The sequence below is a fragment of the Apostichopus japonicus genome, chromosome 20 (assembly GCF_037975245.1).
Source record: "Apostichopus japonicus isolate 1M-3 chromosome 20, ASM3797524v1, whole genome shotgun sequence".
NCBI classification, from domain to species: Eukaryota; Metazoa; Echinodermata; class Holothuroidea; order Aspidochirotida; family Stichopodidae; genus Apostichopus; species Apostichopus japonicus.
The window spans coordinates 5,130,787-5,142,066 of record NC_092580.1 but is presented as its reverse complement, the minus strand read 5'-3'; the positions used below and the strand labels follow the sequence as shown (position 1 = coordinate 5,142,066).

The following is an 11,280-nucleotide window of genomic DNA, read 5'->3' as shown; positions in this document are numbered from 1 at the left end:
TCTGATCAATTTACGCACTGGCCTAGACATATTAACGAATCAACTTTTCACGTAGTAATTTGGACCTAGGCTACACCAAATATCAAACGTTAGTTAGGCTCAGCATGTTACGAGACCTCAAAGTTATTCAGAAATTTTCGTTATTTATTCTTCCTTCAAACGATGATTGTGAAGGTTCCCATGTACAAAATCTTACCCTTATGCATTTCACCACATTTTGTTATAATAATTATGACGATTTAATATTTTTTGAGCCAAAACCGCAGGGAGTATATCTAGTTTAAATCCATCTTCGCACGAGACTGTATATATATTATTATAGCCTAGGGTATGGTACTGGTAGACACTGCTGTGCGGTACTTGAGAGTTTATGCTGTAATGAAATGGATTCGTTTATTAATGCGGGGGGTTCCACGATGTCATTTCTAGTTATCTTTCGCTACTTTTTTATTTTTAAGAACTTTTGTACGAAGATTGATATTGTACGTATTGAAAGTATATTTTCTGGAGTAAACAACAGCCGATTAACGATATAAATAAATCTGAACTATTCTTATATATGTATATATATATATATATGTAGTTTATAATCCCGTATTTGTGTAGCCCCTATCTTACATTATTATTGTCTGAAGTTCAAACACGTGGGGACTTGTTGATAGTTAAAACTTTACATTGTGAACTTTTAAACTTAAAGTATTAGTAGTAAGTCGAGTCCTGTCTTTCCGACATGCTTAGTGATTCCCGTTAAATTAAATTGAATTTAGGTAAAAATTCATGCAAACTAGGTAGGCATCGGCCGATCCTAATTCTAAGCCTACATCGAAAGTTACGCCCTATACACCTCGCAAGAAAACCACGATAACCTTGAATGAAAAAACAATATTTTGCACTTGAAGATCTGTCTTCCCCCAAAATGCAATGATAAGGTTGATACATTGAGTTTCCAATTACTAGTCAAAAATATTTTCTGGAAAAAAAAAACGTACCGATATTTTTCACAAAAATTGATGATCAGATAAATGCTTCCTCACAATCAACGAGCCGCCCCGAAATTCGCTCCCCTTACGTAAAACTTCTATATATATTACACGTGGAAAAACCTGAGTTTTTACACACATAATTCCCATTGACATTGGTCACGGAACATAAGTAGGTCATCGACATTCGAACTTGGCAACTTGCCCAAGTTCATCGCACCTTGGGAACGACCCAACAGATTGAACATTATGTTACATTTTCCCGCCATCTGGACGCCAATTGTAAATTTTGGTGTAATTTGCAAATTATGAATGGTACTGCCCTTGGTAAAAACTTAAACTATTGCGACACATACAAATTTTGGGAAGCTGTTGTAGAAGTAACTTTTGTATCAAATGTAAAGTACTGTATGGTAGGCCTACTATAATTTATAAAAGACGGTTTTCCTCAGGTGATAGGGAAAAGGGATGTTTCAGTGAACTCGATCTCTTTGTATAGTACTTGGATACTTAAAATGACCATGCAGTTTCTATCTTCTATAGTAAGCTCTACTTAGCATTTTTATCCTTTGTGGATCTTTATTGGAATAAATACGAAATGTATTGTTTGACGCCAGTATTTAACGGTAAGCATTTCTTAAATTGTTGATTGAGCTTCAAAATCCATTTTCAAACAAGTCTGTTAATTTTTGTGAAGGTTTTATGAAAATCGACTTACAGCTAGGGAACGAAAGTTTTTCTACAGTATATGATCCAAATAAAATACATGTTTCTCCTACTGAGATCTGAAAAAAAAACGGGCGGCAATTTTTCTTCTTTTCGTGCGCTGATACTAGTTTGGAATATGTTCCAACCTTTACAAAATAATTTTTAAGGATAGTTTAGATTTCTTGTAATCCGAATAGAAACTCGGGAATCAGGAAAAAGGAGGCCCATTGCGCGGAAGAGAAACATGTTTTGTTTTTAACAGGCCCTGCCTCAAATATGTTGGGTGGAAGTTTTTTTTTCTTTTCATTTTGTTGGAACCAATGTTAAAAATAATATAAAAAATTGACACAAGAAACGCTTAGTAACACTTTATTATTTCTTCAAAATATTGCTAACTATTCAAAGTAAACTTATCCTCCGTGGAACATGGCGGCAATTTGTTTGTCAACGAGTTTATACGCGATTGTACTTGTTGATACGTCTTTATACGATCATATGCGTGTACACATGTCCAGTTATACGTGGGCAGTACTCTAGGCTATGCATATTGAATGTATGACATTGAGTCTCGTAACTAAGTGCTTTGAACCATAGATGAAAGTTGAGGAAAATACCGGTTGTAGTTACGATACCGGTATTCATGTTGCAACACTACCGGTTGTGTGAAATCCGACTACCGCACAACTCTAGTTGTTATGGTGACTGGGCTTCATCCAACAGTATCTGAATTGTACAGGTGAGGAACTGAGGGAGATACTTAAAAAAGACCTCTGTAGGTTTGAACATTATTAGGTTAAATTTAAGATTCTGCCTCTTATTATGATTTGGATAAGGTCTAGAGTGTTTTGAAAACTGAATATATGGACACGAATATAACAGATGGAAGGGATTGTGGAAACAAATAACCTAAAAGCAACCTAAAAGCAAATAACCTAAAATCAACCTAAACACAAATAACCTAAAAGCAAATAACCTAAAAGCAACCTAAACACAAATAACCTAAAAGCAACCTAAAAATAAATAACCTGAAAGCAACCTAAACACAAATAACCTAAAAGCAACCTAAAGCCTACTATTCCACATCAATTGTGATTCTTTACAGATGATTCTGTTCATGACTTGTGACCTTATAGATAATTGTTATGAGAGGCACCACCTGAAAAGGTTTTTGAAGAGAGTTCTTTCATGTTGTTTTATTGTAACCCCCAAAACACCATGTCCAATAGTTTGATTTGAATGGGGAGAGACAATGTCTGGAATAAATATGAAGGAACTCTGAACTATTCTTTTGAATAGAAGCAAGCTGAAAAACCCTCTCTTGACCTTATTCCATTGAGATGCTTAAGATGAAAAGCTCTATCAAAAGTAACAAAATGTCTTGTTTAATACTCATGAGATTTTTGCAAAGTTTGATTTCAGATAACCACAATGGGGTAAAAACAACAAACTCCCCTCTGTTTTCATTTTCTGAATGTAAAAGATATATATTGTTGCTGAAAACGATGTCAATAGCAGGTAATGAAAGAATGAGAATGAAAAACATTGCAGTTTAAATTAAATTAAAGCACTGTGATCCCACCACCCCCCCCCCCCCAAAAAAAGTCTTGTTTAGCTTGTTAAAGGGGTTTTGCATCTCAAATAATCTCTATCATATAGCCTAAAGATGATTGTTGGCGTGATTTCTTCATCAGAAAACACGTATTGAGGCTTTAATTGGGATTTCCATGATTAAAATGGTCAAATATATTTATTGAAATATTGTAAAGGAAAACAAATCAGTTTTACCATGAGATGGTGTACAATCTTTTCACTATGGAATCTCTTGACCTGTGAAAATATTTAAATTTGTTAATGTGAGAGGGTTAAAAACAACCCTGCTAGGACCAAAGAAACTGAGTTTTTCTTTGTGATGTAGATCTGTGATATTTTATCCTTTTGCTTGTATTTCATGTACTTCATTGATATCCTCGCACTATGCTGAAGTAACAAACCTCTCCACCATTACGACCGGGGACTCATTTATCTGGTATTGCAATGTCATCCAAAGTAACCAAATTGCTACACAAAATGCCAAAATATATCACAAATTTTATTTAACAGAATTATTGTTGTTTTCACTGTTCTATGTTAAATACTAGTGTCCATAACTCATTGAAACTTGTTATCTGAATCTGATTCAATAGTCCTTGTACTTAACAAGGAGAGAACTGTAAGATTTCCGAGCCACAGATGGTTAAAGGCTAAAATCCAAAAACAAAATACAATGTACACTAATAGTAGCAATGTATTCAATGTTCTAAATCTGTGTTAAGTCATCCTTTAATGTAATTATATGTGTTAGTTTCGTTTTCTTTAACACTCTTGTTTCTTTTTCTCTTCATAAGCGACAGCAGCAAGGTTAGCAGTGTCAGGACAAAGGATGCCTGAGATGTTGAGATGAGGAACTGGAGAGTTGGCTGAGATGAAGAAGACTAGCAGTTGTCATGGTGACAGGACCTGCATCGACCAATCTCTGAGATGTTCAGATGAGAAAGTGAGAAGATGCTTGAGATGAAGAAATTTTTGTATGTTTATTCTTAGGTTTAATACTAAGGTGTTGTCTCTCATCATGATTTGGATAAGGTCTAGAATCTGTCTAAAACTAAATATACGGATACATTTCTGACAGATAGAAACAATTGTGGAACAAATAACCTAAGGCCGACTATTCCAAGTCAATTGTGAGTCTTTACAGATGAATCTGTTAATGGCTTGTGACCTTATCGATAATTGTTTTGAGAGACACCACAACTCAAGATTTCGTTTTAAAAGATTAGTTTAGAGTGCCTTCAATTTCTGTAACCCCTAAAACAAATAATAACAGCAAATTTGATTTGCATGTGGAGATAAAATATCTAGAATAAACTTGAAAGAACTCTGAACTATTCTTTGAAAGAAGAAGTAAACCCAGCAGTCTTCTTTGAATTATATGATTGAGATGCTTCACATGAACAAGCTCTCTTAAAAGCTTAAAAATAGCTTCAAAGCTAAGAAAAGTGCTGACATTTTGTTAATGTTTGATTTGATAGTGCCACAGAGGAGGTTAAAACTACAATTTTCCCTCCTTTCTGAATGTGAAAGTTACATGTCGTTGCTGGAAACGATGTCACCAGAAGGTCAACTAAGACTTAGAAAGAAAAACATTACAATCTAAATTAAATGTGGCTTAAAACTAGCTGAAGTCTTCAGTCTTATGTAGTAAGTAATTAATGCTGTGATCTCCCAATCACATGATATTCTTGTTTAGCTGTTTAAAGGAGTGTTTCATCTCAAATTATCTCTATTATATAGGGTAAAGATGATTGTTGGCTTGATTTCTTCATTGATATGGTATTCGTGTGTTAATATCATGGTGTTACTGGTATTTGTGCTGTAAAACCAAATCAAATCCTTTAAACATTTTCTAGTATTCCTGATTGAATATTGGGCTGTTCCTGATGAAAACACAATTGAAAACACAATTGATGAAACAAAATTGATTTTACAATGAAAATTCTCTTAAGAAAAAGTCTTCATTTTAATGTTTAATTGCAAAACTTTTCTAGCATTGTAATGTCATGGTAACACCACACCAACACCATTTAAAGAAGTATCTTGCAACTAAAAGTGTCTATATGTTGTTTACCTATGAAACTACTTTAAATAATATCTGGAAATATTAATATAACATATTGAAGCCACATGGACGTGGTTTCCCGCAAAAAATATTCAGCTTGTTCGTGTAACTGGTCTGTAATGGTCAAATCAGTTTTACCATGAGATGGTGTACAAACATATCATACATATATATATATATCATATCATACATATATATATATATAATGAATTCTTGCCTAGCTTTTTAAATGAGTTTTCATTTCAAATTAGCTCTATTATGTAGGGTAGAGATGATTGTTTGCTTTATGTAATTATTAACACTTGAGAAATGCAAATCTCTTCTTTGAATCCAGTGAATGAGGTAGATGATTTACGAGTACCTGAGATCATCTATCCTGAAGGGCATCACAATATTTAGTTGAAGGGCATCACAATATTCAATTTGAGGGCATCACAAACTCTTTAATTTGAAGGGCATCACAAATCTTAATTGGGGTTCCATGATTAAAATGGTCAAATGTGTTTCACCATGAGATGTCGTACAATCATATAACTATGGAATCTCTTGACCTGGGAAAATATGTAAGTTTAAAAATGGTTAAAAAATACCCTGCCATTACTTAAAGAAACTGAGTTTATCTTTGTGATGTAGATCTGTGATATCTTATCCTTTTGCTTGTATTTCATGTACTTCATTGATATCCTTACACAATGCTGAAGTTATGGTCTTTAGTTGGAGGGCATCACAATCTTAAGTTTGAAGGGCATCACAAACTCTTTAATTTGCAGGGCATCACAAAATATTAGTTGGGATTTCCATGATTAAAATGGCCAAATCAATTTTACCATGAGATGGTTTTAAGTCATCCTTTAATGTAATTATATGTTTTAGTTTTGTTATTTAAACTTTCTTGTTTCTTGATTTCTTCATTAGCGACAGCAGCAAGGTTAGCAGTGTCAGGACAAAAGGATGCCTGAGATGTTCAGATGAGGAACTGGAGAGTTGGCTGAGATGATAAAGACTAGCAGTTGTCATGGTGACAGGAGCCGCATCCATCAATCTCTGAGATGTTCAGATGAGGAAGTGAGAAGATGCTTGAGATGAAGAAACTTCTGTATGTTTAGTATTAGGTTTAATACTAAGGTGGTGTCTCTCATCATTTTGTTGTTGTTGTGAATTCTGGATATTGGTTGTAGCCCAAACAGAGGTCTGTGTGGTTTTGTTGTGACTTTCCAAACTTGAAATCAAACTTTCTCCAGTTTTGTGCAGAACATGATTTCAGTTGTTGAAAGAAGCATCATTGCTTATCTACAGGATTGATTGTTTGTTGGACAATGAAGTATCAATCAGACATGAATGTTAAGCCAGACCCAGTGAACCATCATTGTCAGTGACACAGACAAATTGAAAGAGTCATTAATTGATCTATTGATAGATCTTTGACTAGATTAGTCGGAAGGGATATCAATAAATCTATCGATCCATCAGTCAGTAGTGTTTATCAAATCATCTGTTTATAGCTCAATCAGAAGTGCTCTCAGTAGATCAATCAATAGTTGTTCAATATATCTGCCAATGGATCTATCAGTAGACCAGTGGATTTTATCTGTCATTAGATCTATAAATAGATCAGTCAGTAGTGTCTATATATAGCTCAATCAGAAACTGTGTCAGTAGATCGATCAATAGATCTTTCAATGGATCTATCAATCGATATTTATCAGGATTTTATCATCGGTCAGTCAGTAGATCAATAACTCTGTTAGTGGATAAATCAAGAGTTGTGTCAGTAAATTAATTCATAAATCCTATCAACAGAACAAATTATCTGTCAATAGATCTATTAATTGATCGACCAGTTTGATCGAGAGATATATTTGTAGATTTCGGTAGATCAATTATTTCTATCTGTAGATCTTTCAGAAGATCTGTCAGTAAATCCAAAAACGATAGATCTATCAGCAATCCATCAATCGATCTATCAATAGTCTGTCAATAGATCTATTGATTTTTCAGTCATTAGCTGTTTTAGAAGATATGAAATTAATGATGATGATGATGGCATTGATAATGTGTAAAGCAGCTCCCGCAGGAGTTGACTTAACCCTGAATTGGAACCCACAATTGTACTGAGTAGTTGGCTTATTTTCGCTGCTGCTTGTAAACGCGCTCACATGATATGTTGTTTGTGATTGTTACGAAGTGTGCGTCATGTAAAGTTGCAGTGCTACTGCGCGTGTGCGTGTTTGTGCGAGTGTGCGTGCGTGCGTGAGTATATGTTTGAAATTTGTTGTTTTCGTTGGTTCTGTCTTTACGATCATTTACCGTAATTTGAGTTCAGTCGATATCAAGAACGTATTGAAGCAAGAAGTATTTTCCAGTGTTAAACCAAAGATTTTATGTAAGTTTAGTTTTTATTGATATAACGTTATATATTTGTTGCATACATGATTATTTATTCTGTATGATTTGGATTTATGCATTTATTCTTCAATAATTGACTTATTCATTAATCGATTTCCTGATTGTTTAATTACAAACGTATGTTTCGTTTTTATTTGTTTAGTTACCAGATTGACAGATTAGCAGATTAACAGATTACCAGATAGTTACCAGATATCAAAGCTAATAAATCACGAATCGACTCAACATTACTTCTGCGTTGAATAATCTTTGGATTACAGGAATACAGAATAAAGAAATCTTTATTGATTTACACTGCTGTTTCACTCCTCTACATTTGATTTTGTATTTTTGTATTCATTCAGGTAGTTTGAAGAAAAAGATGGCAAAAGTCTAAATATCGGGAGTGTCGTTGCTAACTGCACTATGTCACCCAATGTGTTTGTGTTACTAGACATTTGGTTACTAGTTTGGTTACTAGTAACATTTGGTTACATTTGGTGTTTGTGCTACTAAACATGTTTGTGTTACTAGACTGGTGCTGGCTATCGGATGTAAAATGTTAAATATCCATAGAAAGTTTGTCATTTCCTTTGTTAGTCATATTATAACGTGGCGTAGCCTAAATTCGATATATTCATTTTTCAATATTTTTTTCCCCTCCTTCTCTTTCCCGAAACAACCTTCAAAATTGTTTATTGCGACTATTGGTAGAAGAAGAGATATTTAGTGAAGAGCTTGATGATTCATTGTTAAGAGATCAAGGCAAAGATAATATAAATGGCTATGAGTTTTAGGTACGTGGTTTACAGATTGGGTGTGGGTATGAAAGTCAATGCGGCATTACTGGATTACTTCTTATAGTTTTATCAAATTATATTAAAAAGACATTCAAAAGTCAAGTTTTATATTTCGTATGGGATGTAAAGAAAAGTGACATACCCTAACTTTATTTTTTTCTCTTGACTGCAAACAGATTGCAAAAAACGAGCACAAAGAACGTCCTCATTCATCTTAAATTCCAGTAACGTGTTATTGAAGAGATTAATTTGGACTGTAAAGATAAACAAAATGTTGCATCTTTGGCTGCAATTTTTTTATCAATTTTTCATCACTTTAGGAGGAAGGAGAAATTTTTATTATGGTATTGTATTAGATCAAGGATAGGCCTAGCATATCAGTCAAGATCTGTGTAGAAGATTTGGCCCAAAATGTTTTTCCTGTTTTAAAATGAAATTTTCGTTCATACTTAACATCTCTCAAATGCCGTCTTGTCGGTCCCAGCTTCCGTTTGATTCAGAAATGTGTGTGTGTGACGTGTGCAAATATTTGCAAACACATACTTATATATACTCTCAGTATAGTGAACGAGCATAACTTAAATTATACGCTTGTACGTAGTCTTGGGTATCACAGACGATTGGAGTCAAATTTAACCAATATTGAAGAAAATTTTTTATTAAAAGACAGTATTATTCACAAATGTTTAACTCAAAATTTCATAAAACAAGACCTCCATTAAGAAGTCATCAATATTTGCCCCAAATGTTAACTTGCTAGTTCTTCAAAGTTCTTCAAAACTTGTCTGGAGGTTTGGGGCCACTATAGGTGATTTACAGACATGGAAGAATGCTTTTAATGAAATAATTGCTGTGGTCTACTGAAAGGAAGTGATATGAAGAAATATTATAGTTAATTGCAATGAGTAATTAGTTTTGAAGTTCTTAAGTGACCATTCTTTGACCTTTCTAGCATAGAACTAGTGACCTTTCAATGTTTGGTAGAAAATGCGAAATTTGTGCTGATATTTATACTGCTGATTACCTCTGGTGAATCGTTCTGAATCTATTTAGCAATAATTTAAGCTTTTCTAAAAGAGATCCTAAAGGCCTGATAAGGCAGTTTGTAAGGCTTCTTGTAATATTAATCGGTTATCGGTAAGTGGACAGGACTGGTATTATTAATTGCGAGAAATCGTGGAAATGTTTTCACATGTTTTAAACTTCAACTTGTGCGTCCAAAAAGTTTGTATGTTGTGCTTCTCACTCAGACCGGGAGGGGGGGGGGGGTTCTTTTTGTGGAATTTTGGGGGTTTAGTATCTCAAAACCTGGAATTTATGGTATTTTAGGGCAGCTTGAAAGTTATTTGGATTGTTCTTCTTGGCAAATTATTCCAAGATGTTACTGTCTATAATGACATGTAGTCAAGCTATCACATATATCGTCGAGCTACGGTTTAGCTATCAGCTATGTTACTCCAGCAATGTAGTCAAATTTTATACAAGCTTTAAAACGCATATGTAGTCCAGCTATGTGGTCAGGTCAAATGCTTACCTATAAATGGAACATTAATTCCTCCAAACTGAACAATATGCAAAGACAAATATAATAACAATTTCCTGTATTCACGGGAAAACTTGCTGGCCTTGATTTTCGGAACCAACGTTGGACCACTCTACTATTACTACTCTCTTGACACTAAGAATAATTTACATTGTAACAGAGCATGTGGGGGGAAAGGGTGTGTGGGGTGGGAGGGGAGTTGGGGAGGGAGAATAAGCCATTTCATTTCACGAGGCATTTCTATGCAGTTATTAATGACTTGTAAATAAATTGAATAATTTTTTTAAGGTTGCTCAAGATATTTCCAGATATTCAACATTTTTTTCTTTCACTCTCAAGTATATATAGTTTGGTTGATGAAAGAGTGAAATTGTTTACATCAATATTTCAAAGTAAACCTATGTTTCTACCACTACTTGGTTCCCTCAAGTGTAATTGTCTTGATGTGGTATTAGTAGCATTACTACATAATGTACTATCATACTATAGTGAGGTATATTAAAAAGAAATTGTTTTCATACATTTTGTTCCTCATTCTACTTATGTTCATACAATTCATACTTTTAACTTTTATTCATACTTTTGTTCTTCATTTATCTGCTTTCTTGTCTCTTAGTTACTTTTTTATCTTACTGCTTGAAATAGCGAGTGAAACAACCTTTCTCCATCACGTTAGTAGTGAGAACCACATTCTGAAAACATGATTCAATCCGAAAGATATGGATTTTGAAAAGTTTGGAGAACTCTCTTCCATTATGGTAACTGCCTAATTAAACTAATGTGCAAGTTGCAGGGATTTGCTCGATGGTTGGTATGCTCGTTTTAAGAATAGATTGTTTTCAGGTATTACATGTCTGCTAAAGTAATACTCACACAAAACAACAAACAAGAAACATTGTGATGGTGAATTTATGAGATAGAACATTCCAGTTTATGACGCCCAATCAGTTTCACTAAAGCGATATTAATAATAATAATAATAACTAAGATTTATAATAAGCTAATTATAAACAAAATAGTTGTCAAAAGCGCCATACATATAAATATGAATAGAAAGAAAAGCAAAAATAATAATGCAACAATGAAATATAGTTACAAATCAAATTGAAAAATGTTTAGCATAGAGGTAGGTTTTTAGTTTGGATTTGAAAAGTGATTTATTAGGTATACATTTCAAATGGTTTGGGAGGGAATTCCACAATTTGGGAC

At 33.8% G+C, this 11,280-nt stretch overlaps 1 long non-coding RNA gene across 1 annotated transcript; it reads left to right on the top strand.

Annotated features, from left to right (window-relative positions):
- Positions 1 to 2,392: 2,392 nt before the first annotated feature.
- LOC139961934 (uncharacterized) lies at positions 2,393 to 9,778 on the top strand. The gene is made up of 3 exons (XR_011791100.1): positions 2,393 to 2,424; positions 4,073 to 4,252; positions 6,259 to 9,778. It is a non-coding gene; the product is annotated as an uncharacterized lncRNA (long non-coding RNA).
- The last annotated feature ends 1,502 nt before the right edge of the window (positions 9,779 to 11,280 follow it).